Genomic DNA, 25,482 nt, shown 5'->3' on the forward strand with positions numbered 1-25,482 from the left:
CAGAGAGGCATGGCAAGGTCACTAGGTAGTTTTCTGTTTCATTCATTTGTTCATTTTTTCCCCACTCTAACAAGAATGCCACAATTCTATAAAATATTTAATCAGTAGATAGTGAGTTAAGAGGGGTTTTCCCTCTGGCCTTGTATTGTAACCTACTTGGAAATCAAAATGAAAGAAGAATTGGAGTCTTTCTGGTTCTGCCTGGTTACTAATATACCGGGGCACATCTCACATACCCTTAAATAGGTGCCACTGTCACAAGCCATCAACAGGACACTTGGGAAGAGAGTTGCAACACTTAAAGGAGCCTCTTCCCATTTTTAAAGAAAGAAATTGGGGCACCTGGATGGTCAGTCAGTACAGCGTCCAACTCTTAGTTTCATCTTAGGTCATGATCTCAGAGTTCGTGGGATCAAACCCCGCATCAGGTTCTGCACTCAGCTCAGAGCCTGCCTCAGATTCTCTTTCTCCCTCTCTCTGCCCCTCCCCCAATCACAGGAGCATGTGCGCTCTCTCTCTCTCTCTCTCTCTCTCTCTCTCTCTCTCTCTCTCTCTCTAAAATAAATAAACATAAAAAACAGCCTTAAAGAAAGAAATTAATATATAGTTACTACTTGTTTTCTTCCTTGGCATGGAATTTGATCATTATGAGTGCTGTCAGAAGAGAGCTGTAAGCTCCAGGTGCAGAAGGGTGAGTTTTTTCAGTGCTGGATGGCCTCACAGCTACCTGCGCAGTTCCAACTCCTTGTGCCACAAGTGCAGTAGTTGACACCGGGCTCCACAAAATGAGTTAAGGAAAGGAAGGGGCTGCGTTCTTGGACCTGTAGCGCTTAGAGAGGCCTCAGCTGTGAGACCCAACCCTCTGCTTCACAGCTAAAAAACCGAGGCCACATGGGAGTGCGAGTCGCCGATGTCAGACAGGTAGGTAGCTACTTGGACAACCTTTTTCTTAAGGTGAGATTCAGATTCACTGGCCAGGAGATGTGCTGGAAAGTTCACTGTGTTCTTTTTTTGAGCTCTCTGAAAAATGAACTTGGGGAACTGTGAAACCAGGAACTGGGCACCCACATAAAGAAATAAAGCATGTGAGAACTGTTTTCTGAAACAGGAATTAGGACTGTAACATCTAAGAGATATCTTGGAAGCACAGTAAAAATGTCTTTATTAGAGAAGGATGCAATAAACTTTTCTTCAGAAATAAAGAAGAGGTTTAGAAAGAATAACCTGCGGTAACTGGCCTTTTGTTTGAGAATGAGCTGGAATGTAGCAAAAAAAAAAATGCCCTTTGGCCTGCACATAATAAACAAGATGTAGTAATTAGGGCAAGAACATTTGGATCTATTGCATTTGTGCCTTGTGTAATGCACTTTCATGTTACAAGGTGCAGTGGCAGAGGATTTCGGTTCCTCTAGGAATCTTAGTTTAGTAGATGCATTATTAGGAAAATTAAAATGTATTATTGCATGTGCTGTAAAAGAAGCTAGATGTACAATATTACATCTTTAATGTTGTTGGCACATAACACATAGGTATAATGTGTTAAATTGATCAGTTTGATCTCCCAAATTGACCTCTGAGACTGAGTTTTCTCACCTGTTAAGCAGTGAATGATGCAGGGGTGCCAGAGTTGGTTGAGCATCCAACTTCAGCTCGGGTCATGGTCTCATTTTCATGAGTTCGAGTTTCATGTCAGGCTCTGCACTGACAGCTCAGAGCCTGGATCCTGCTTTGGATTCTGTGCCTCCCTCTCTCTCTGCCCCTCCCCTGCTTGCTCGCTCTCTCTCTCTCTCTCTCTCTCTCTCAAAAATAAATAAACATTTTTTAAAAAGCGAATGATGCATACTTGAAACATGGATTGAGGTGAATCATGGCAAGACTATATAATAAAAACCCCCACAGTGTGATAGTCTCATTTCTTTCTAGCCCCCAGGTTTATTTTCTGAGAGTGCGTCACATTAGTCTAAAACAAGACCTTACTGGCCAGAAAGGGTTAATGCACACCTGCACCAGTGAAACTCAATTTTATGGCAAGTGATCTTTAGCATAATCTGAAACCTAGCATGTGAATAGTATTCTGTAACAATATTCTAAGTTAAAACTTAAAAAAAAAAAAGAAGTTGTAATTACATTTGTGTATTTTAAAAGCTTGCCTTAAAAAAACCTAATGTTCTCTTTAGTTCTGAGTGTTGCCTTTATGGCCATTACATCTGGAAATTTACAGCAATAAATTCAAGAAGAACTCTAAGGAGAAGACTGTTTATGTTTTAGATGTGTTATCTTCAAGGGCTCTGCAACAGCCTGCAGAAATATTAGGTAAGGAGGCAGCAGCCAACGATCACCACAATAGTTTTACACTTAGACCAATAAAATGCAGCAATTTTACAAGAATGACTTTATTTAAAATTGTTAATAGTTGCAATGTTTCTTTCTTTGGGAGTAGTAATTAGCTAAGCTACCTATGAATTAAAGTATTATGAAACTAACAGATCTGACAATTCTCTGTACAAAACAGCTTTGCATTTTTATTGAGGAGTCAAGAGTCACACTTTTCCTTGTATAGAGGAAAATGTAATTGTGGGTTTTTTTAATTTGTTCACAACTTTCTTCGCCATATTAGCAAGGAATAAGGGTCTAGCAAGACTGAAGCTTTTGTGTTTTTTTCTTGCATAAATTCAGTAACATTGTGTTCCTAATTACAAGATTAAACCATACCTTAAGGAACAGCCCTCCGTAGAGATGTAAAAATAACCTGTATATCTTCTTGTGTTACTGAATGCAATTCCATGGGCAGTTTCCAAATAAGTAGGAAACTCAGAAAGCATGGCATTGAAGAGAAAGGTTTTCTTCAGAGCAAACTAGCTGCTGAAACATGCAGGTATGTTAGAGATGTGACTTCCTGTGATGTTCACAAAGAATAACCATACTGCTTAAGAATAGTAGGAAAATCCTGAGAAGAGAGGATATGTTGAGCCATTGCCCAAATTATAGAGCTTCAGGCCTGTTCTCATCAAACTAGAGCTTAAAACAATGAATCTGATCACTGTTTCAGTAAATATATCCTGAGCACTGACTGCAGGCAGAATATGTGGCATTCATATGCAGTTTGGATAGGGTGGTAATGAGTAAGGCAAGAGTTCCTTTCCCCTCTGGGAGAGACCACACGTACAGCCGCCTGCACATCAACATCAAAGATGTGGGGAACGGAGCCGCGTCAGTGGGAAGAGCACAGAGCTGCCTGAGTCTGAAGGGAGACCAGATCACTTAGGATCAGCATGCTCTAGGAAGACCTGGCATCTAAGCTGGCTCCTGAGGGATGGGGATGATGTGTGTAGGTCCAGATGGAGAGGACATCCCAAGTAGAGGGAATAGCTTGTCCTTCCCACCCTGGCTTTCCATGATCCTGCAGGACTCAGCCCAGACACCCTCTCCTCTGCAGAGCCCTGTCTGTCCCACAAAAGAATGGGTACTCATCTCTCCTCCGTTATTTCCTCCGCTGTCCCCACTAACGACCCCTGTACTGAGCTGCCGTTATTGGCTCACAGAACTATCTCCCCTACCGTTCTGTGCAGAGCGAGAGGCACTGTGGTTTGTTTTGGTGTCCAGAGTCTCAGTCACATGGATGTTTCCAGACTCATCAGGCTACTGGGGACTGTTTTTAAAATTTTAGAGGAAAAAAAATGCTCAAATTCTTGTCCCTGCATGCCAAAGGCAACACTGTTTCTCCCAGCAGTTGTGTGAACTGCCTGGCTTCAGGGATGCCCTTGCTTCTCCATCCTTGTCTGGATCTCCTGTACCTTCCATTTCCCACATGACATAGCAAATAAGATGTTCTGTAATTTCAAGGATTTGGCTAACAAGCTATATCTTAATGAATAGGCCAGTTTATTTTTTTAAGTTTATTTATTTATTTTGAGAGAGAGCATGAGCAGGGGAGGGGCAGAGACAGAGGGAGAGAGAGAGTCCCAAGCAGGCTCCACACTGTCGGAGCACAGCCCAATGTGGGGCTGGATCACACAAACTATGAGACCATGACCTGAGCCCAAATCAAGAGTCAGATGCTTAACCTAGTGAGCCCCCCAAGCACCACATGAATAAGCCAGTTTAAAGTCACATATTGGACAGGCTGGTTCTCCAAAATCCCTGGTCATTAGTCCCTGAGGAACACTGGCTCCCTCAGGAGAGGGCTCAAACTCCTGTCTCTCTGGCAGCTGCTCAGCTCCTCCCACCAGGTTTTGTCACCTTTTATGCAGAGCCCTTCCCGACTCATCTCCTGCCCAGCCAGACCGGAGAAGAGATGGAAGTCTGACTGCCCGGGCCCAAGGGAGCCACATCAGGGTTGTCCGCTTGGGAGACAGGCTATCTCTGACCTAGCTTGTGAATTAACCTCCTCACTCCAGCCTCCTGGCATTTCGCTGTGTGTGTTCAGCCTGCAGTACCTGGAATGTGGCAGGCATGCGATTCATGCTTCTTCATTGAATTTCTAGATTTGGGAAGGTGAGGGAGTCCTCAGCATATATTTGCTTCCTGGTTGATCTGGCTTGTCCTGAATGCAAGGAATATTTGGAAAGGAATAGGAAATAAACCTGGAAAGGTAGGTTGGGATCAAATCATCAAAGATAATTGGTAGTCAGAGAGAGAATTTGGATTTTATTTGGTAAGTAATAGAGATTTCTAACTGAGGGAATGTCACAAAGAGCCTCTGAAAGAATGAGCCGCATCACAGAGAGAGAGAAGGTACTGTGGAGCCAGGGAGACGCTGGTCTGTGGAAAGGAGGGGACTGTTGTCATCCACGTACATGTGATCTGAAGGCCGTGAAAGGGAAATCTAAGAGCAAAAGGTTTGGAAATGAATGATGTGTGGAAGATACAGAAGAAAGAGCTAAGAGCTGACCAGAATTTTAAAGGAGGGAGAGGGTGGTAATGGTTACAGTGCAATAGGAAAGGGGACAGGTGAACTAATTGACTTTGGTTTTACGCATTCCTGTGTCCATTCAACAGATATTGTTGAGTGCTTCCTGTGTGCCAGGCACAGTGCTAGATCCTGAAGATAGAGATAAATGAGAAAGACGCACTTCTGTCCCTCGTGGAGCTTACATTTTAGGGAGGCTGACAGTAGAACAATAACTAATTGGCAAAGTAATTACAGACTGTGAAAAGGGCCAAAAGGAACATTAAGAGGATACTGTAACAGAAAGAAACAGGGAAGACTTCTTCAGAGAAGGGCCTGTCCACAGGAGGCCATCCCACACACTTCCCGGGCTTCCCAGGTCTCTGCAAGTGATCAAGAAGCTCAGTGATTAAGAGAAAGGGCTTAGGCATTATGCAGGCCAGAGTTTGAAGCTCATTCTCCTCCACCCCCATTCACCAACTCTGTCAGTCTCAGTTTCATCATCTGCAAAATGGAGATGATATCCAGCATGTAAAATGACTGGAAAAATGAGGTGATGTCATAGCTGGAAGCCGCATAGCAAGTGTGCAGAGGTGGCAGTTATAGGAAGGTGGCAGCACCAGGCACGGAGGCACCATGGGGCACAGAGCTGTGCGGGGCCACGCCCACAGGTGGGTGCAGGGTCCCAGGAGACTTTCACCCATGCAGCAGCACTGGCGCAGCAGTGACACTATGCAAAGACACAGCACAGGGGATGACGTGCAAGGTGGTTTGGAGAGCAGGAGCGGAGGACAGTCAGTCAAAGCTTTGAGCTTACTGGGGAGTCCATTTGGTTGCTCTGTGGGCCCTGTTTCTGGAAAAGAGGAAAAGCAGGAAGACTGTGGGGGAGGGGGGCATGTTGTGGGGAGATAAAAGCCTGGCAGAGATGATCACAGTGGTAATTTACCAGTTCAGCTGACAGGTCCCTAATCACAGGGGGAAGTGGGTACCGGCAACATGTGCGTGCCATAACTCATGTCCTCAAGGTGAAGGAAGGAAGGACAGCGAAGTGTCAGACTAGAGGCTGCAGGCTGAGTGTTGGTGCTGTGGGGGAGGGCCTGCCAGGCCAGCTGGCACAGAGGGCATCCAGGGAGGAGCTCCTGATTGCCAGGAGAAATCGGGACCCAGCAGGAAGGGTAGCTATCTGGGGAAAGTGGGGGCTGAATGGGGGCTGTGAGCCCTGGGAGCAGGTCTGCTGAGGCGGAGTCAGAACATGATATCCAGGGAAGGCTTGCATTCAGGATATTCTTCTTTGTGCTCTTCAGTGTTTCAAAAACGACTTTTGCAGGCTCCACTCGACTCATTTAAGCAACTTGGGAACCACTTGGTGATGGAAGTAATTGAAGGAAGAGAACCTCAAGGGGTAGGGCAGTCATGAAGTATCTGGCTAGACTAGACAGTCTGGGCTACATTCTAAGCAGAGACTGTTTTTCTTTTTAATACCTATTTGTATACTCAGAAGTGGGCTGGGTCCCAGGAACACTAAGCTGAATAATCCCTCAAAATGCATATGTGTCTGAGGAAGTGATTTTAGCACACTTTTGCTGAGAACCCCCCTTGGAAATTCTGATTCATTCAGCCTAGCTAAGGATCCCACCAACTCCACTTTTAACAAAACCCACAGAATTTGCTGAGAAACACCAATTTCCCTGAGGAGACAGAGATAGAGAAAGGCGGCCAGATAAGAGAATGAAAGCAAGTACCCACTTGAGGTAGCTGATGCCCAGCTCCTCAGCAGACACTTTTTCAGGGTCAGAGGTGGTGGCTCAAAGCCCCTGAGGAGTCCCCATGAAATGCTATTCCAAAACAGGAAAAAACTTAAATAACAAAAGAAAGTGCTCAGAGTAAGAAGGGTCTATGTGAGGAATAAAGGTGAGGGGTTGCATGTGGCTGGCTGTTCCTGGTATGCGTTAGGATCAGAGACCCACCCTGACCTGGGCACCACTGCACCCACTTACTGTAGGACTCTAGGGACAGTCCCCACTGGGCCCCAACTCATCCACCTCCTGACAAGACCAGCACATCGGGCACCTGAGGTCTTTCACGTAGACACTACCAGCAGGTCATGAAGGCAGGTTTTATAAAGTCAAGATATTACACTGTGTTTCTATTCATAAGGATGAATAAACACACTTCATTTATAACATGAGACTATAGTCATCAGGAAACCCAGTTCTCTAGCCCAGAGAACAGGCCACATTGGATTGGCCTTAACCTTAGGAGAGGGGAGTAGTTTGAAGATATAAAAGGAGAAATTTATTTTCTCCCCCACAAAGCCAAAAATTTCAGACAGACGGGAAGAATAGTTATAGAACGGATGACAAGTAAACATGCTGAAATGAGCCAGGTGTCACAGAAATGAAGCCCGCTGTCATCCACCATTATCTAAGGAGCGTGACTTGCGAGCAGAGAGGACTGGCCAAAATGGAAAAAGCGGTGCAGGGTGCGAAGCGCCAGGCCCTGCTTTCTCAGTCAGTAGCCAATGAGAAAGGACAGGAAATCCTGAAGGGCAGGCCAAGTCAGGGCCTTCTTTTGGGCTCTGAGGAACTTTCTAATGTGTTGTGGGGGAAAAAAAGATGAGTTGTTGGTGGCATTTCTATTTCCCCTTTAGGAAAGTAAGCCAGAGACATGCAAGGAGCCCCCAAAATATATATACAAAATATTAAACAGAATGTTAGCCAATATTTAAAAGCCTTTCTTTTAAAATGAAATTTACTCCTTCAGAAGGAAAGGAGAGAGAAAAGGATAGGAGAGAGAGAAACTGTTGAAGAGAAATGAGGTGTAAGCACTGGGCTGCTGAAGCCTGATGCTGAGTCTTCAGGACTGAGCTCATCTGCCATGATGGTTTGTGTCTTTTCCTCCTCTACCCTCTGTGCCTCCTTGGAGACTGTGCCTTCCCCAGTGCTCCAGTCAGAGGGATGGTGATGCAAGAAGCCCTGAGTCACCTGATAAAGATCAAAGTGGCCCTTCAGGTTCTGCCACAGGCTCCAGGAAGGCAGATACTCGCTCGGCTGTGCGGTGCCCTGACCATCATTGAGGTGTTTCCCTCCTTTGACAGGGAGAAGGTAATCTTTTCTTCTGAAAGACCTTCTCTGTTCCATCACCCTGAGACACTTTCTGTGTGCCATCAATTGGCACACAGTATTTCCCTCCATTTATTTTTGGTAACGTGGTGACAGCAACCTAGGTTATCCCAGAGGAACTTACTATATCAGGTCCCACTCTCCTCCTCCAAGAACTCCAGGGTGCCTATAAATGGATGAGGACCTACAGCCTAAAAGGAAGCCCCTGGGCTTTGGAACTCCTGACAGAAGCTGTCTGTGCTACTCTGGACTCCAGCCCTTTCCCAGGACCCCTAAAATGAGTCCAATCTGCTCACCAGTCCTTAGGTGGCCAACAGGTTCCCCAAGTGAATCCCTGAGGCCACCTGCAGGCAGAGGGTCTGACAAGTAACCAGAAGAAGAAATATATCCAGGGATCTTTCTTGACAAACTCTTAATCATTACATCCTGGATTCACTGCCATGTGTAACAACCTCCCTCACCGGACCCCATGGGCCACTCTAAACTTCCAGGGTTTCTGACCAGCCAGCTCCCAACAACCACAAGGCGCTGGCCCAAGCTGCATCCCCCATCTGAAATGCTTTCCCAGGGCCTCCTGTAGTCGGCTCCTCCTTTTCAGTCAGGACTCTGCTTAAACATCACCTGGTCAGCATTCCTGACCCCTTTATTCAATACCATTTTCATCAGGGTCCTATTTTCCTTCCTGCTGGTTTGTTTACTGCCAGCACCCTCACAATGGAACGCGCACTGTCCGTCTGTCTCATTGGCTGCTGTGTTAGCGCTGGACCGGTGCCGTGGGCATACAAAGGTGGATTAGGTATAATGGCAGGGAGATGATTGGAATGAGTTCAGGGAATAGGGAGCCAGTTGGGACTCGGAGAGGGGAGAAGAACGAGCGTGTGTGGAGGGCCTTATGTGACAAGCATTCAAAACATCACATCCTTTCCCCAGCTCCAGGTTGTGGTACAAATGAGACTTTCCACCTGAGTCTCTCTGACCCCAAGTCGCAGTGTTTTTACAGGGGTATGGTTGAAGTAAATGAAGACGAAGAGCAAGAATATCACGGGCTATAGAGAACTAACAGAATGACAAAAGGGGTTGCCCATTGCTGCAGTCCAAGGTTTCGGTAGGAGGATGTCAAGCAGGCACTTTGGAGAGCCAGCCCCTAGGCTTGGAATGGCCCCCAAGGCATCTTGCCAGATCCTCTAGGCTCTGATGGAGCCCAACATCATGCGCGGAATGCAGCTGCTGTTTACGGAGTGCCTGCTCAACACCAGGCACTGCTCTAAGCACTTACAGTATCTCTGATCTTTATTATTGGAAGATATAATTTAACAGGTTTATAAATCAAAAAACTGGGCTCAGGTAGTAAGTGACAACACTGGGATTCAGCTAAGGTCCAACTCCAGATTTCATGCTAAATGAGCCCTGACTGCTATGTGCCTGTCTCCAGCCGTACCAAACTGCAACTCCTGGGAGATTCTGTAACACCTTTGTGTCTTTCAGGTACTGATCCTACACCTACACTCTCTTTACCTTTGCCCTTTGCCATCCTCCCTCCCACTCATTCTTCATGACCCAGCTCAGGGAGCATTTGCTCTGAAAATGTTCCTGATGGCCTTGGTCCTCACTGGGCTGCAGTCTCCTCCTCTGGCCCACTGTGAGAGTAGCTCACCCTAGCATCTTTTCCAGAGGGAAAACGTTAAGAGAATCCTCCCATTTACTGATGCAGATGACTCTGTGATGTGCTTACACAGGGTACTTTTCATGCTCACAATAATTCTCATTCTCCTCCCCTTCTTGCCACTCTCCAGGTCTCAACTCTCTCTCTATTCCCTATACTCACATGGCCTCCCTCTCTGTCCATCTGCTGTCACTCACTCTTTGCTGTGCCATGAATCAGATGATAATGCCATGAGCTCGCTAGTCCCCACCACTGGACCTTGAGCTTCTCGAAGACCAGGTGATTATGGCTACTAAGCACAAGAATGCCTGAATGTTGCCAGGATTATGTGAGAAAATAGGTCAAGAGGTCCTTTTTAAATAGTAAAGTGCTACGCAGCTGTTGTGATAAATATTAGGACTATCACTACTATTACCATGACGGTGATAAGTACAGGTATCCTCTCTTTCTGAACTCTCACTTTCTGAACTTTCTGAACTTTCTTAGTCCAAACTCCAGAACTAAGCCAATTTCGATAAAGTCATTAGACACCACGTGTTCTCCAGACTCGCTCTACTGGTATCCAGATCCAGTAGTGACCTCCTTCACTATCCAGACTGTGAACCTGAAAACGTTCGCACCCTGAGGAAGAGTTGCATTTCTGTTAATCATGCTCATGGTGGTGACGTAAACAGGACTGGACAACTCCTTTGAATTCTGTGAGTTGAAGTCTTTTCATAGAAAAGGGTATTCTGGGGAGGTCAGATACTGAGCAAAGGCCATTTGGAAGTTTCCCAAATTCACAGAGCTCCCATATCAGGCATCTCTTAGTATTCCTTGTGGTCCTAGAAAGTCAATAGTTCCTAGAAGATTTCGCCCCAGAGTGTGGTTCTGCCAGGGGAAGTCCACTGGGAGTCTCATGGCCTGGTAGTGTCAGCGGGGCACAGATAGGAAAGATTCCTTTCATAGGCAAATTGCCCACTGGTCTATGTTTTAGTTATTTACAAAGTCCATTATTATGACCATTTCTGATGGAGCTTGAGGAGCCAATGGTTGTTTTTTCTTAAAAAACTGCATTAATCATATGAACCAAAACAAAATACTTCTTCAGCCAAGATTCTCTCTATAAAACCTTTCACCTCCAGCTGAGGGAAAACGATGAATTCCCTTTTGCTCTAAAATCCACAGCTGCGTCAAACTTTTTCAAAAGGTACTGTTTTGACATCAAGAGCCATGTGCTTATTTCAGTGTGGTGTCTCCTGATAATGCTTCCTTTCTTTCTGACTTAGGTTTCCACTCCTCTAATCTGCTCTAATGTACATCCACACAGGCAGTATAACCAACAGTTCTAGTGTTTCTGGACCTCTAGTGAGTGAAAGTATTTTGCCCTTCCACTGTGTCTCCACCAAGTTCTCCAGGGTGACACTTCATCCTCATCATGAACATCTGCTAGATGGGAATGCATGACTTGGCATATTGTTGTACACCTCAACTGTCAGCCCATACACTGGGCTGGGAGGGAGGGAGTCTAGGTGAATGGGCTAATTACCTGGTCTGGAGTCCAGAAACCTGGTTTTGAATCCAGGCTCTACCACAAACTGATGATGGGCATTTGCCAGAGCCTTACTTTTCTCATGGAGCACAGAGGACTGTTAGATTTAACAGTATGAGGCACATGGCTCAGAAAAAAGGGTCCAGTTAGTAGATGTTGTTATTGCCAGCTCAAAGCATTCCCCAATTTCCCCACCCCTAAACTAGTAATAGATCTTAGAGCCTCTACTGGCTTCTAAAGTGAATGACATGCTAAGCGAAATAAGTCAGGCAGAGAAGGATAGATACCATATGTTTGCATTCACAGGTCTAACAGGAGAGACCTGGCAGGGGACCATGGGGAGAGGAAGGGGGAAAGAGAGTAGGGGAGAATGAGGGACACAGATCAAGGGAGACTACTGAATACTGGAGACAAACCATGGACTGATGGGGGGGGATGGTCATGGTGGGGGGCACTTGTGGGGAGAAGCACTGGGTGTTATATGGAAACCAATTTGACAATAAACTATTATAAAAAAATAAAAAATAAAAAAATAAAGTGAATGACAGCCAGAAGCACTTCATGTCCAAGTCCTAAATGGCCAGAGGTGGGGCATGGGGGTGGCTCCCTGGCCCACTGAGGAGGGAACCTCTTTTAAGAGTCCTCTGAGTAGAAGCTTCCTACTCAGCAACCATTAGGCCAGGCCATTTGATTAGGATTTGCATCAGTTCCCCCACTTTTACCACTATTTACCAAGCAAGCGCCTCAATGACATGCAATAAGATACTGTAAGTATTCACTTTACAGACACACGACAGCTGAAGCACTCAGTCTGGCTGGTTACATGAAAATCTCCCCAAATGTCCAGGGATGTTTTCATGGGGAATGTTTGAAGCCATACTTCCCTCTGGGCCCCGTGCAACACATCACTACCCAAACCACGCCTGCACCCTTGGGTCACCTGCCTCCTGACTAGTGCTTTCTGCATGGAGCCATCCAGGAAGTATGGGCTGACCCATCCAGGAAGTGTGGGCCCAGCCTCCGTGGGCAGACGTGACCAGAGCCAGGAGAGGCCTTGGCCACATGATTGTGTGCTAAGTCACCAGCTCCCCCCACTGCCCAGCTTACCAGGAGCAAAAGTCACAGGACAGTCCTGAGGCCAAGCCAAACCAGGGCCCGGCTGGAGCAGAACTCGAGAACCACTGCTCCTGCTGCCACTGCCGCTATGAAATGATGAGCAGTCGTTAGGTAAGAAGATGCAGCACATGATCCATAAGGCACTCATGCAAGACACATAGCGCTTGTGCAGGTACTAGCAATCCTAGAAGAGCAACCAATAGCTTAGACAAGGGACCTTAAAATTCTTCCAGTCCATTTACAGATAAGGAAAGCTGGCGTTATCATGGAACTCGTGGAGAGCAAGAGCTGGGCCTCTTGCTTACCTCTCTGCTCTGCTCCCTCTCCATCATTCTGCTTCTCCATACAGATAGGGCACCTGGGTGGCTCAGTCGGTAAGTATCTGACTTCGGTTCAGGTCATGATCTCATGGGTCATGGGTTCGAGTCCTGCATTGGGCTCTGGGCTGACAGCTAGCTCAGAGCCTGGAGCCTGTCTTCAGGTTCTGTGTCTCCCTCTCTCTCTGACCCTCCCCTGTTCGCACTGTCTCTCTCTTTCTCAAAAATAAATAATAAAAACATTTTTTAAAAAATTAAATAACAATCCTGGGAAGGTCAGGTTTGGGCAGGCCTTTCCAGTTTCGAAATCAAACTCAGAAAAAATTGACAGTGATGTGATTAGGGCTGCCTTATTGGCAGCAGGAGGCCCATTCTGAGGTTGATGGTATTGGGACCCAGACTCTGAGCTTCTCCAAATGGGGGGCTCTTCCCTCCACTGAGCATCAACCTTCTAGGAACCTTCACAGGGCTGTGTCTATTTACATGGGCCTTTGATCTGTGAAGTCTCTGTCCTACACAAGTAGGACAGTATAGCAGTAAAACAAAGTGAACATAAGTCCTAGTCTTTATTTTGCCGGCCTTCCAATCCTGACTAGCCCCTTGTCAGTCCTGGCCCAATCTTTAGAACACCTCCCTTTCCCCAAACTCAGGAATCCCAGGACCTTTGGAGTTGGCGTCAATCTGCAAAGATAGGCCTACTTGCTCTGCCAATAAGCTTTTGTAGACTTAATGTGGCCAGAATTCTAGAACCATCCAATACTCTAGTCTTTTTTGTCCCTCTTTTCTGTGTTTATTTGCAGAGTACATCATGCATAACAAAAAAAACGAGGCTCCTGTTTGGTAGTTTTACCAACTTATGAGCAAGAGAAACAACATAGTGATGCAAATAATCCTGGGACCCATTCCTTGGGGAATTCACCCCTTGATTTCCTCTGACATTTTGGAATGTGTCTCCTCTGTCATCTCTTAGCTCCCTTAATTATTAAGAACAATACCACAGTGAGCACTACTTTGGAACTACTACATAGGAAAAAGTTCTAACCGTAGAGTCATGTCCTAAAGATAGTCCTGGGAAAGCACAGAAGAGCAAATCAACAGAAGCAGTATAGGAAGTGTTACCATTTGGCATTGCTGCTATAGGGGTGCGTTATGTAAAAGAGTATGATCTTTATACTTCTATAATCAATAATTCCCCACATCTGGATAGAGATATTATTTCCAAAGCATTTTCACATACACTCAAGTATTATCTTAGGCAAGCGGGCAGAGTGTGAGCCAGACTCTTGTTTACCGGTGGACTTTAAACCCATGCTCCTCTGTGGGCAGCCAGCAGCTCAGACTCCAGGCTTTGTCGGTGAAGGCCGCGCCGAGCACACACAGAGCACCTGCCAAGGGTTACTGTGCAGAATGTCACACTTGGAGTCCCCACCAAAGCTTTCATCAAAGTCAAGCTGATTATTTTCCACTGCATTTTCCTGAAAGGATGTTATGATTTTCTAGATGTTTGGTGGCTGGCGATAAATCAGGCTTTTATGATGTCATGTGAAAGGCCACCTCTCGGACTTCCTCCTGCCACAAGCCATAGATTAAAAGCGGGATAGGTTGGTAGGGCATAGTGTATACAGTTTGGCTTAACCCTTTCCTTGCTTGTCCTAAGGCACAGCTGAAGCTGTCCATTAACTAGGGTCATGAAAGAAGGTGAGCTGCCTTCCCCTCTCCTTCCTTTCACACGAACACAGCTGGGGCCTGTGGAAACCGAGCTCCTTTCTCTGAGTTAACCAGACTTCCTCAGCTAAGAGGCTTTGGCATCAAATCAAGATCCAAAACAAGACAGTGTTTTCCATGGAATGATATAAGAGAACATAGGTAATTTCACAAAAGTAATCTTTTCAAAGAGTCTCTGTTTCATAATCATGAAAATGAGAGGTTTCCTTGAAAAGGAGATAAAATCTAATGACGATGAGCTTGTGATAAAAAGTTACACTCATACTTTGCTGGTAGCGTTTGCAGATTCACACACTGTCTTTGAAAGCAATGAAAAGGTTTTCATTCAAGCCCAAATCCTAGAATTTTGCTGTGAATCCTCTTTCCTCCAAATCCAGTTCTTCAGCAAGTCTCTCTGCTCGCCTCCACTCCCTCCCGCCGTCTCTCCCCGCATGTGTGGCCACTGTCTGGGCTGCCTCCTCCCCTGCCACAGCCCCACTCCAGGCTCCAGTCCAGCAGAGCGCCCACACTGATGCCTGAAAACATCCCATGGAGCATGTGCCCCCAGTGCCAGAAGCCTCCAGAGGCTCAGAACAGAAGCCAAACGCCATATTTTGGGTAGTAGGTTGATAGAGGACTATACGTTTTAAAGCAAAGCTAGGTTCTTTCTCTGTAGATGAGTATACTTTACAGACATAGAATTGGGCTAAAAAAATTTTTTTTAACTCAAGCAACTTTCAGTGCTGTGTCCCATTCTCTTGATAACTAGTAAAGGAGCACTTAGGTGGCTAGATTAAGCATCTGACTTTGGCTCAGGTCATGATCTCATGGTTCACGAATTTGAGCCCCGCATCAGGCTCTGTGCTTATAGCTCAAAGCCTAGAACCTGTTTCGGATTCTATCTCCCTCTCTTTTTCTCTGCCCCTTCCCTGCTCGCACTCTATCTCTTTCTCTCAAAAACAAATAAAAACATTTTAAAATTTTTAAAAAGAGAACTAGTATAGAAGAAGAAGGCAGCTCTCAACAAGGAGAAGTTATAGATAGAGTTTCACTCTGGCCAGAATTCTGCTCACACAGGAGGAAGTGAAGGGTGGGGCACCATTTCTGCAGCCCTTGGGAGGTTGAGTGTCCTCCTTTGGCCAGACAAGGTGTGGCCCTTCACACCAGCAGGTGCCAGCTCACGGTCCATGTTCCAACCCAATGGCCCCATGACATCCCTTGGGCCCTATGTCCCACAGGGCCAGCTAAGCATACTCCTGACTTAACTGCAGTAGCTCAGACAGAATCCCTTCAAGAGTGGTCAGATGGTTCTAGGTTGGGTAGCACAAACACATCAAAGCATGGCAGCTTTTTTAGGAGGGAGAGGGGCTGGAACGTGCTAGGCAAAAATATGTCATCCACCCTTTTAAACATTTAGCTAAAAGTCAGTCCCATTCATACTTTGAAAGATTGCGTCGGCATCTGATAATCAGACTTGTGAGCTATAGCAAGATGAGTTAACCAGCTGTGTAACTGTGGCTGGCCAGCTGCAGATCGTTGACGACCCAATCTGTGACTAGAGAGTAAAGTCTTGTGAAGACATGGCTTTACTGGGAAAGGCCTGCTCCCTATGATAGGGAGCCCAGCAGGCCAGGCATGATCTGACCTTTTTTTTTTTTGCCTCTCCAACTTCATCTTGGCCTGTGATCACCCTCATTCATTTTGTCCACAGTGGTCTTCTCTCAGATCTCAGACCAGTGGTGTTGCTCCCTAAGGTCCTTATACCTGTGGTGTCCCTGAAAGACCCTTCTACCCCAGGACTTCATGTGACTGACTTTCTGTTGTGATACAAATCCTGGATCATATGTCACTTCTTTAGGAAGGCCTCCCCCAACCCAGTATTCTTACTATTCAAGCTTGCTCCGTCTTCCGTCTTTGCCGAGCCCTCTCAGCAGTTGACATGGTCTTATTCAAATCTCCTGTCCTCTGGACCATCTCTCCCTGCTGGAACATAAGCTCATGGCCCTGGTCATGTCTTGTATATGGCTACTTCCCCAGCATCTAAAACTATAAACATTTGGCAGCAAACAATCAAGAGCATTATGAAATGTTTATAATAATTGGGGGAAGTAGAATATAAAATCCTGTCTACTCTGGTTACAATAATTCCAAAAAAATGACAATTTAAAAATAGAAGTAAAGGTTACATGCAAGGTTAAAGTGACATACAAACATGGAAAAAACTATATGACAATCCACTTAAAAGGGTTACATTTTCATCTATGATATTACTATAAAAAATTAAAAGGATAGATTTCCCTATACTTTAGTGATAAGAGCAACACTAGCTAGCCTTAACAGTGTAAAATGAATTGGAAATAGTGCTAGCTACTTTCCATGTGTAATCTTGAATTCTCACAACAGCCCTGCAAGATAGGTGATGTTTTCCCCATTTTACAGATTTAAAGCCTGAGGCCTAGAAACACTGAGAAATTTGGCCCTCAAGATCACACAACTAAGTGGTTGAGCCATGATTACAAAGCCAAATCTCTCCAGTAATGCCTCTATGTTGTTGGGGGTGTCTAAGAATCTTTTATTATTGAGATAGAAGTTATACACAATGAAAGGCACAGATCTTAACTATATATTTGGGTCCTCTTTGACAAACACATACACTCATGTATGCTACACTCTTATCAATATAGAGAACATCACCCAAATGTTCCTTCATGCACCCTCCCTGTTAATCCTCTTCCCCTGTAACCACTGATCTAATTTCTGTCACCATCAATTAGATTGCCAGTACTAGCACTTCATACACATTGAATCATACTGTATCTACTCTTCTCTGTCCATTTCTTTCATTCAGCATTGGAGGATGTTCCGTATTTCCATCTGTTGATATAGTCTTTATTATTTAGAGACCTTTGTGCCATTCAAATTAATGCAGCATAAAGTGCATTGTTCATAGTACTTTGTAAGAAGGATTCGTCCTACTGAGCGTTGTGAGTGCTGGACTAAGAATCAGAAATCCTGTCTTCTAGTCCAAAACCCTACCACTAGATGGCTTTGTGACATTAATCAAGTTATTTGTTTAAATATCTCTATAGATGCATAGAGGTATAGGATTCTGTTCCTCTTTTAAAAATATGAAAGAAAGAATGCCAGGTAACAGGTAGTATAGAGATGCAGCAGCCTAGTAAACTCGCTATTAACCATAGTAATAGGAAACCAAATGAATGGATAGATAAGCTCATAAAAAAACCTAAATATGTGTCTTAATGCTCTTCTTTTCTCCATGCCTCTCAAAAATCTTACTAACAAATGTCATCATAGTTGTCTTAATGTTTCCTCAAATATAAAAGTCCCTAGAGAAACAACCATAAAATGAGAATTTGGACAAAGCGGCCTGATTAGTCCTCGAATTTCTTAAGTTACTGAGGGAAATGAATGCTTGAAGGAACGTGGGGTATACATTTGAGTGACCCTGTCATATAATTTGTATTTTGGTTGGGAGAGAGATGGATGGTTGGATGGATGGATGGATGGATGGGTGATGGAAGGACGGACTGAGGGAAGGAAGAAGGAAAGGAAAGAAGGATTACTGAAGTGACTTTCTTGAATTTGAGTGACCTATGGTGCTATATAAAATGAGAAAAATCCCAAAGGAAAAAATATACCATCCATATTATGGAGCCATTAGTATCACTTCCAATATTCTTTAGTACTAATATTCCAAAGGAGGGCAGAGCATTTTCTAAAAGGTGGGGTATATTTCCTAACAAACTGGAAGGGAACAAGTGTAAGGAAAATCACCTTCCCCTGATGCTATGAGAGGTCTCCTGTGGCCCAAGTCAGCCTCCCCAAAGTGAGAAGGTACCTTCCCTGGTGACAAGGTGCCTCCCCACTACATGCACGCCGAAGGTAAGCAGCACAACAGAGTTGGGCTTTAACCCTCATGGATACTTTTCACCGTGCTTTCATCCCTAGGAAATGGGCACCTGAAACAGATACAAGATCTCTTGAGTTGCATTTTGAATGTGATTGTCTGGAGATTTAATTAGCTGATGTATGTAAAGTGCTTTGAGGGTGAAAAGTACTAAGTCACAAAAGAAAGACAGCCTGCTTCTCGTGCTCTAAAGTGCTACTTGCCAATTGGGTCACAACAATCTTTAATCGGTCCACTTAAAGGTGCTTTATCTCCTTTCCTCAGGGTTTGTGTCACCTCCTACCAGCATGGGTAAATCTTTACACCCTAGATCCAGTTATTAACAGTAACCGGTAATTTCCATCGAAGATGGTGCTGGCTTTGAAGCCTGGAATGCTGAGGTCACTAACAATCTTATCTCCCTTTCATTAACTGGCTCTGCATCACAACTGTGAGTCAGACCCCCATATCAGCTGCTTAGAGTGAAGAAATCAGAACCAAGAGGGCTCCAGTTACAGTACTTAATCTAGCTTTCCTTAGCCTGATACTCCTGTAAGCACCAGGGATCAAGAAATAAAGCTAAAAACAACAACAAAAACTAACTCTATGATTACAATGTAGAACAGGTACAGAAAGACATAGTACCTAATAAATGTGTATGATGCAAGCCTACATTCCCCAAATCCTATTGCTTATTTTATTTAAAGCAACCTATTAACGCCAACCTATGAACAGACAGCTCCCCAAAACCTACAAAGCACAGCTTCTGAAAGATGCTTTCCTTTGCTCAGCTCACTCACAGCCTGGCTGAACCAGACAGGCCCCGAAGGCCCTCAGGGCTGGGTGGTGCGGATGGCTGGACAGCTTTTGGGACCCTGCTGCAAGGGCTCTCTGCTCCTCTGCCCCTCGAATGACAGGAGAAGCTGGGCCTTAGCATCGCATGGTTGTATGGCTCCATGCAGGATAATGGACCACTGCCCTCATCTCTACATGTCTCAAGCAGGTGTGCCTGAACGGGCTTTCTCCATAGTATTTTAAAAACCCTATTTAAAAGAAAATTAGGGGCGCCTGGGTGGCTCAGTCAGTTGAGTGTCTGGCTTCGGCTCAGGTCATGATATCGCGGTTTGTGGGTTCAAGCCCCGCATCAGGCTCTGTGCTGACAGCTCAGAGCCTGAAGCCTGTCTTCAGAGTCTGTGTCTCCCTCTCTCTCTGCCCCTCCCCTGTTCATGCTCTCGCTCTCTCTCTTTATCAAAAATAAATTTTTAAAAAAATTTAAAAATAAAAGAAAATTAGTGTGCTTAAGTCCTTTATTTCTACCACATGATTGTGTTGTCAGTGTGTCTTATAGAGCCCTTTCTGCCTAACTACATTTCTTTTTTGTTGTTTTTGTTGTTTGTTTATTGATTTTTGAGAGACTGAGACAGAAAGAGAGTGTGAGCAAGGGAGGAGCAGGGAGAGAGGGAGACAGAATCGAAAGCAGGCTCCAGGCTCCAAGCTGTCATCACAGAGCCTGATGCAGGGCTCGAACTTATCAACTGCAAGATCATGGCCTGAGCTTAAGTGGTACGCTCAACCAACTGAGCCACCCAGGCACCCCACTACCTTTCTCTTTCTATGTTAACCATATTTTTAGAATACACGTTAAAAAGATGCATCTATAGGTAGGCTGCACTATACGTGCCATTAATTGGGTTCTCCCTTAATAAAGTGAATACTTTCTTTTACCACCTTAGGTTTTATTTAAAAGTGGGTGATAAGGAATACTGTGTTCTCATTCACTGTCCATGAAAGCTCTATCATGCTAGGTAGGATTTTTCAGTAGTGTCAGAGCCATACACACACAGAGATGTAGTTCTTTCCCTTTGTTTAGTAGTTCTTAATAGCTCCAGGTTTCAAATGACAAATGCTACCAGTTGAAAATAAGTGGTCCCAACTTAGAATAATGGGATCACTGAGGGGTCACGGGATCCTAGAGACCCCCTGCAGCACCTTCCAAGGGGCCATTGCAGCACATCCTGAATCATAACTAACCAGCCTCACATGCAAGGCCACCATGGAGGTGACAGTGGTGATGATGTGAGGGCTCTGCAGGGCGTTCAGTGTGGGGTACATATGCGTTAAGCAGCCTCTATCCGGGTAACTGAGGACAGCGACACAATGCAGGGCCTGCTCACTTTGTTTTGCTCCCTTTGCCACTTTATCTCCACTGTCAGTACACTCGCTGCTGGTCGGAGCTGGTGCTGACTGACTCAATTTCCCTGAAGTTGAGCCCAAGCATTGTTTGGGATCTGACGGCATTCTGTCAGCTCCTGCTGATGGACAGTCCCACTGAGTCCGGCTTCCTGAGCAGACGAGACGGCCTGCTGTTTTCTTCTTGTCTCTTATCACCTCTTGTCATTAAAGGAGAGGCCTGGCTTCAACTTCAATTTGTGCTGATATATGGCAGTAAAAGAGAAGAGAGGGGGAAATGTTCGTTCCCATTATTAAGGCCACTGCCTTTCTTACTGCTCGGAGATTCACTCCCTCTCTGGGAAAGAATCAATCAGATGATGTGTTTGTGAGTATGGAAGATTTTAACTGCTCCGTAAGAGACACACTATGTTGCAGACTTTCTGGGGAAACTCTCAGGCTTCACTGACCCCCCATTCTTTCTTACTCTCAGCTGCACATCTTGAATCTTGATTGGGATATTCTGTACAACTTTAAAGCTTTTTCCATTTTACTGAAGTTTGTTATTTGTTTTTTGGGTTGTTTCGGGGTTTTTTTGTATTTTGTTTTGTTTTTAGCATTTCTTTCTCTCTAAAAAGAAGCATTTCCCCAAGAGTAATCTTTTCCTACTCACACCACATTAGCATAAAGTTAGATCAAAAACCAAATTTGTTTCATTCTTTTATTCCCTTGGAACCTGAGCTAGTCCTCAATTTTGCCTTTTTTTTTTTTTGAAAAGCAGAAGGAAAGAAATGAATATCCAGTGTTACTCACCGCTCCATATTTTAAATTCTTGAAGGTATTCAACCAGGGCTTTCACTAGTCTTAGTTTTCTTTATTAACATCCCCTGTCTATACATCTTCTCCTTACTTATAGTGCTCAAGAGTCAGTTTCTTTCAATATGCACATTAGAAATTTAACAACATGCTGCCAAAAGTGCTCACACTCTTAAAATGTTTCTCTACCTAAATAGGTATCCTTTGCAAACCTCACAGGCAGACCTGTTGAGGATACACGGTATTCAACACATGATTTGAAATAAATATTTAAATTTCCCCAACACAACCACAGTGAAAAAGGGAGACAAAGAAAATCACACTGTGAACTTTGAGAATTTATCCTATGTTGTCAATCTATTTAATAGCATTCCCCACAGTGATTTTCAGGAAAGGGGGTGTGTCTCAAAGGCATTTAATGTGTTAAATAATGATCAAAATTGGGAAAAGATTGGGGACAGGGAAGAGAGATTTAAAGATGTGTTGTTATCTTGATTGAGATAAAAAGGCACCCAGGAGAATTGAGGAAAGGGAACTATAGTTAGACTAGAAGATAAGGGCACAGCATGGTCTCTCTTTCTCTGGATTTTATGTTAACTACTGTGGGCTCAGGAACTGGCTTAATGACTTTTCCAGGATTTGGTCTGGCCCTTTATCAGTTCACTATAACAAGAACATAAGCCAGGAAAGCCTGAAAAATTGCTGCAGCAAAACATGCCCTCCTACTGGGCTGCTGTTTGCAACTCCAGCCATTGGCATTGGGCCTGTAGGGTTTATGCCTAGACAGAGCCATCAGAGGACAGCTCCTAAAGATCTGACCAGTAGGCAGGGAGTCCGAGAAAAATCAAGGGGGTTCTGGGCATCTGGACATGCACATTTTCTCTTTGCTCATGCTGTTTTGCTGCTGTAAAATGCTCAGCTAAACTTAATTGAATTTGACAATAATAAATCACATGTTGAAACTGTATAGCTCACCTAAGGAATAGTAATGGAAACAGTGAAGACACCAGAAGCCAGAGTTCAGGAAATGTCATATTCACATAGAAATGCTTTAAATTTTTCCCAGAGCTTTATTGTCTCTTTTTTTTTTTTTTTAAGAAAAGCTCCAGACCACCCAGTGTACAGAGTCCATTTTGGAAAGTGTACATAAGATCTTCTCTTTAATCAGCTCTTGCCCCTGTAGTCATACTATGACTTTAAGCCTATAAATAAAGAAGGAACTCAACTGTCAAAAAAGAAGAAAAGGACAAAACCGATGAATCATTCTTCTCTCTCCTCCTTAGGAGCTGATCACGCCCTAGAGGAGAGGATTTGTCAAATGTAAAGGGAAACTATAGTGTGACCTTATCTGCCTCCCTTCCTCCGTCCCCGGCCCCCACATTGCTCCACATAGTCCTGTGAGAAGAGAAGTTAGTTCCTGACCTCCTTGTAAGAGTCCAGCTTCCCCAACCCCATTTCTCTTCTAGATGGTGGAAGCCTTATTTAAAGAAGCATTTCCATGTCCTGGCTGTCATTACAGAGCCACCAGTCCTCCTGGGACACACTTTCCCCACTCCACCCTTTATGTCCACTTTACGCCCCAAGCCCTGCAGCCTAACCCATTTACTATATATTTTCCCTAAAGGGACCCAACAGAAAGAAGTAAGAAAATCCTTCAGAAGAAGTGAACAAGTTGGGATATCCCTACTCTTTCCCTAAAAGCTGACAGGGGCAAAAGCACAAGGACTAGTAGATGTTAGCTCAGTAGCAGCTGGCATAGAGAGCTGCTGCTTTGTTTTGATGGAACCTCATCCCTTTCCTTCACTAGGTCTCTTGGTCTAATTAAATTTCAGGGAGACAGAGCCTTGGCAGAAGGTTAAAGTAAGCTGCTAGACTGGAATGTAGGAGTTGGGCTCAAAACTAAATTGGGAAGTTTAACTGGGTGCGTCTCTGGTTTCAATGAAATACTTTTACAGTGTATGGGAGCAATGTCTGTTTCTAAGCTTTCGAAAACCATTTTTCTTTTTCCTTAATTGTAGTTCCCTAGTTGTTTTTATATTATGAGCTACTTGTAGAAAAATACAGGAAACATAATTACAATACAAAGCTCCCTTTCCCAAGCCTACCGAGATCATTTGAAGCCAAACTGGGTTTTAGGGTTTTGCTAACTATAAGTTCAGAGCCATGAATTGCATCCTATGCAATGCGGGTTGATTTACAGCAAGTGTTATGTGATTAAACAATTACCATGTTTCTTCAAGCTGTGTAACTGCTATAGAATGGAGGAGGCTGTGCTGCTTTATGACGCCACATTTCACAGCTCTCTGGGGAAAAAGAATGAGTATCTTTGTGTGACTTTCATAGTAAAATAGAGAAGTATTGTGGAAATATATACAAGTTTATTTAGGAAAAGGAAATAAATTAATTTGTTTTCCATTTACATTTCCAGCACTCCGTGCAGTGTTAAATTGCTAGTAATTAATTTTTGTATCCTATTTTTCCTGAAGAATCTGTATATGGACTGTTAGGACCAGCAGAAATAACTTGTCTTACTATCATTTAACACTCTGGAGAGGAAATCAGACTCTAGTGTATTGTGAAATGCAAAAGCCTTTAGGAGTTTGATTTATTCAAGCCTAAAAAGTAATGATGGACGACAGAGACTGACGGTTGTTGAATGTACTCTGCGAGCGAACGATTTCAAGCATTCAGTACAGGACGTGGCCCCCCTTATTCAAGGTGGGTCCGCTCCAAGCCCCACCTCCAGTGGACGCTTGGAACTATCAATAGTACTGATCCCTGTGTATACTATGTTTCTTCCTATACATACACACCTATGATAAAGTTTAATTTATAAATTGGGCACTCTAAGGGATAAACAATAACTAATAAGAAAATAGAACAATTATAACAATATACTATAATAAAAGTTATGTGAATGTGGTGTCGCTCTCTAGAAATATCTTACCGTACTGTACTTACCCTTCTTGTGATGATGTGAGATAATAACATGCCTAGTGATGAGAGGCCGTGAGGTGCATGACGTAGGGGTAGGCTACTGCTGCCCTTCTGACTGTTTGCCTGCTCCAGACTCAGTTGAAGGCAGGTAACTGAAACCATGGAAAGTGACACTGAGGATAAGGCAGGACTATTGGACGCTCATTTAGAAGGAGCATCCAGACACCCTTTCATATGGAAGTCTCAGTGAAGGTGGGCACCAGTTCTGCCCAGCCCTCTGTGGCCTTTCCCATCATAAATCTCTAACAAGCCCCCCACGCCTGCTACCTTTCAGGGAATCTGAAGAAAATCAGTGAGGCACGCTTTCAAGCTACAGTTTTATTATTTGTTACTTTCACTTTATGTAACCAGTTTTAGGTTGTTCTTTAATATTGTGTGTAACTAAAATACTTTCCCAATGGGGTATGTATCCTGTTTAAAGTTCAGCTCTTTGTCATATGGCCCTCACATTCTTCTGTCTTAAGGACTAGTCTTGTGTACTGTTTGATGAATACATTTGTACATGGCAAAGCCAAATGTTTATCTCACCCCCCAAAATGGTCTGTTTCAAAGTATCTTTCTTTCTCTTTTTTTTTCTTTCTTTTTCTTTCTTTCTTTCTTTCTTTCTTTCTTTCTTTCTTTCTTTCTTTCTTTCTTTCTTCCTTTCTTCCTTTCTTCCTTTCCTTCCTTCCGCCTTCTCTCCCACTCTCCCTCTTTCCCTCCCTCCCTTTTTTCAGATCCTTTTGAAACTCTCATCTCAATTTTCTCCTAAATCAGTCTTCAGAAATCTGTAATAAGAAATGGGTAAGTGAGGGTGGAGGTACAAGATTTATATATCCTCTAATAGTTTTCTCTTTCCTACTAAGATAGTCTCTTAAGTAGATGGAAACTCCTGAAAACAGTTCCATGCCTAAGCTGGTAAAGCTGAGCAGGGCCGACTCTACCTGAGTCATTGGGGTCATAGATAGATAGATAGATAGATAGATAGATAGATAGATAGATAGATAGATATTTTGATAAGGCCCTGTCAGATGGGATGAGAAATGCAAGGATCAAGCAAATGACAGCTTCCTGTACAGGAGCTGGAAGTTCGTTTAAAAATCAACTTGATCTTCCATCAGAGCAGTTAGGGAGCACTGGGAAAAGGAAGGAGTGCAGCGGAGCTGAAGAAGCTGCAGGGTGCTGGCTCTTCGGAGCTGTATTTTCAGACAGATGGTTGCAACGTATTGGTGGGTCCTGAAGTAAGTGGCTTGAGATCATTATTTTCTAAGGA

General features: G+C 44.2%; 1 protein-coding gene across 1 annotated transcript in view; it reads left to right on the forward strand.

The window, feature by feature from the left end:
- GMDS (GDP-mannose 4,6-dehydratase) overlaps positions 1–25,482 on the forward strand; it is a 631,992-nt gene that overhangs the window by 605,043 nt on the left and 1,467 nt on the right. The window lies entirely within an intron of this gene.

Source organism: Suricata suricatta, chromosome 7 (assembly GCF_006229205.1).
Source record: "Suricata suricatta isolate VVHF042 chromosome 7, meerkat_22Aug2017_6uvM2_HiC, whole genome shotgun sequence".
Taxonomy (NCBI): Eukaryota; Metazoa; Chordata; class Mammalia; order Carnivora; family Herpestidae; genus Suricata; species Suricata suricatta.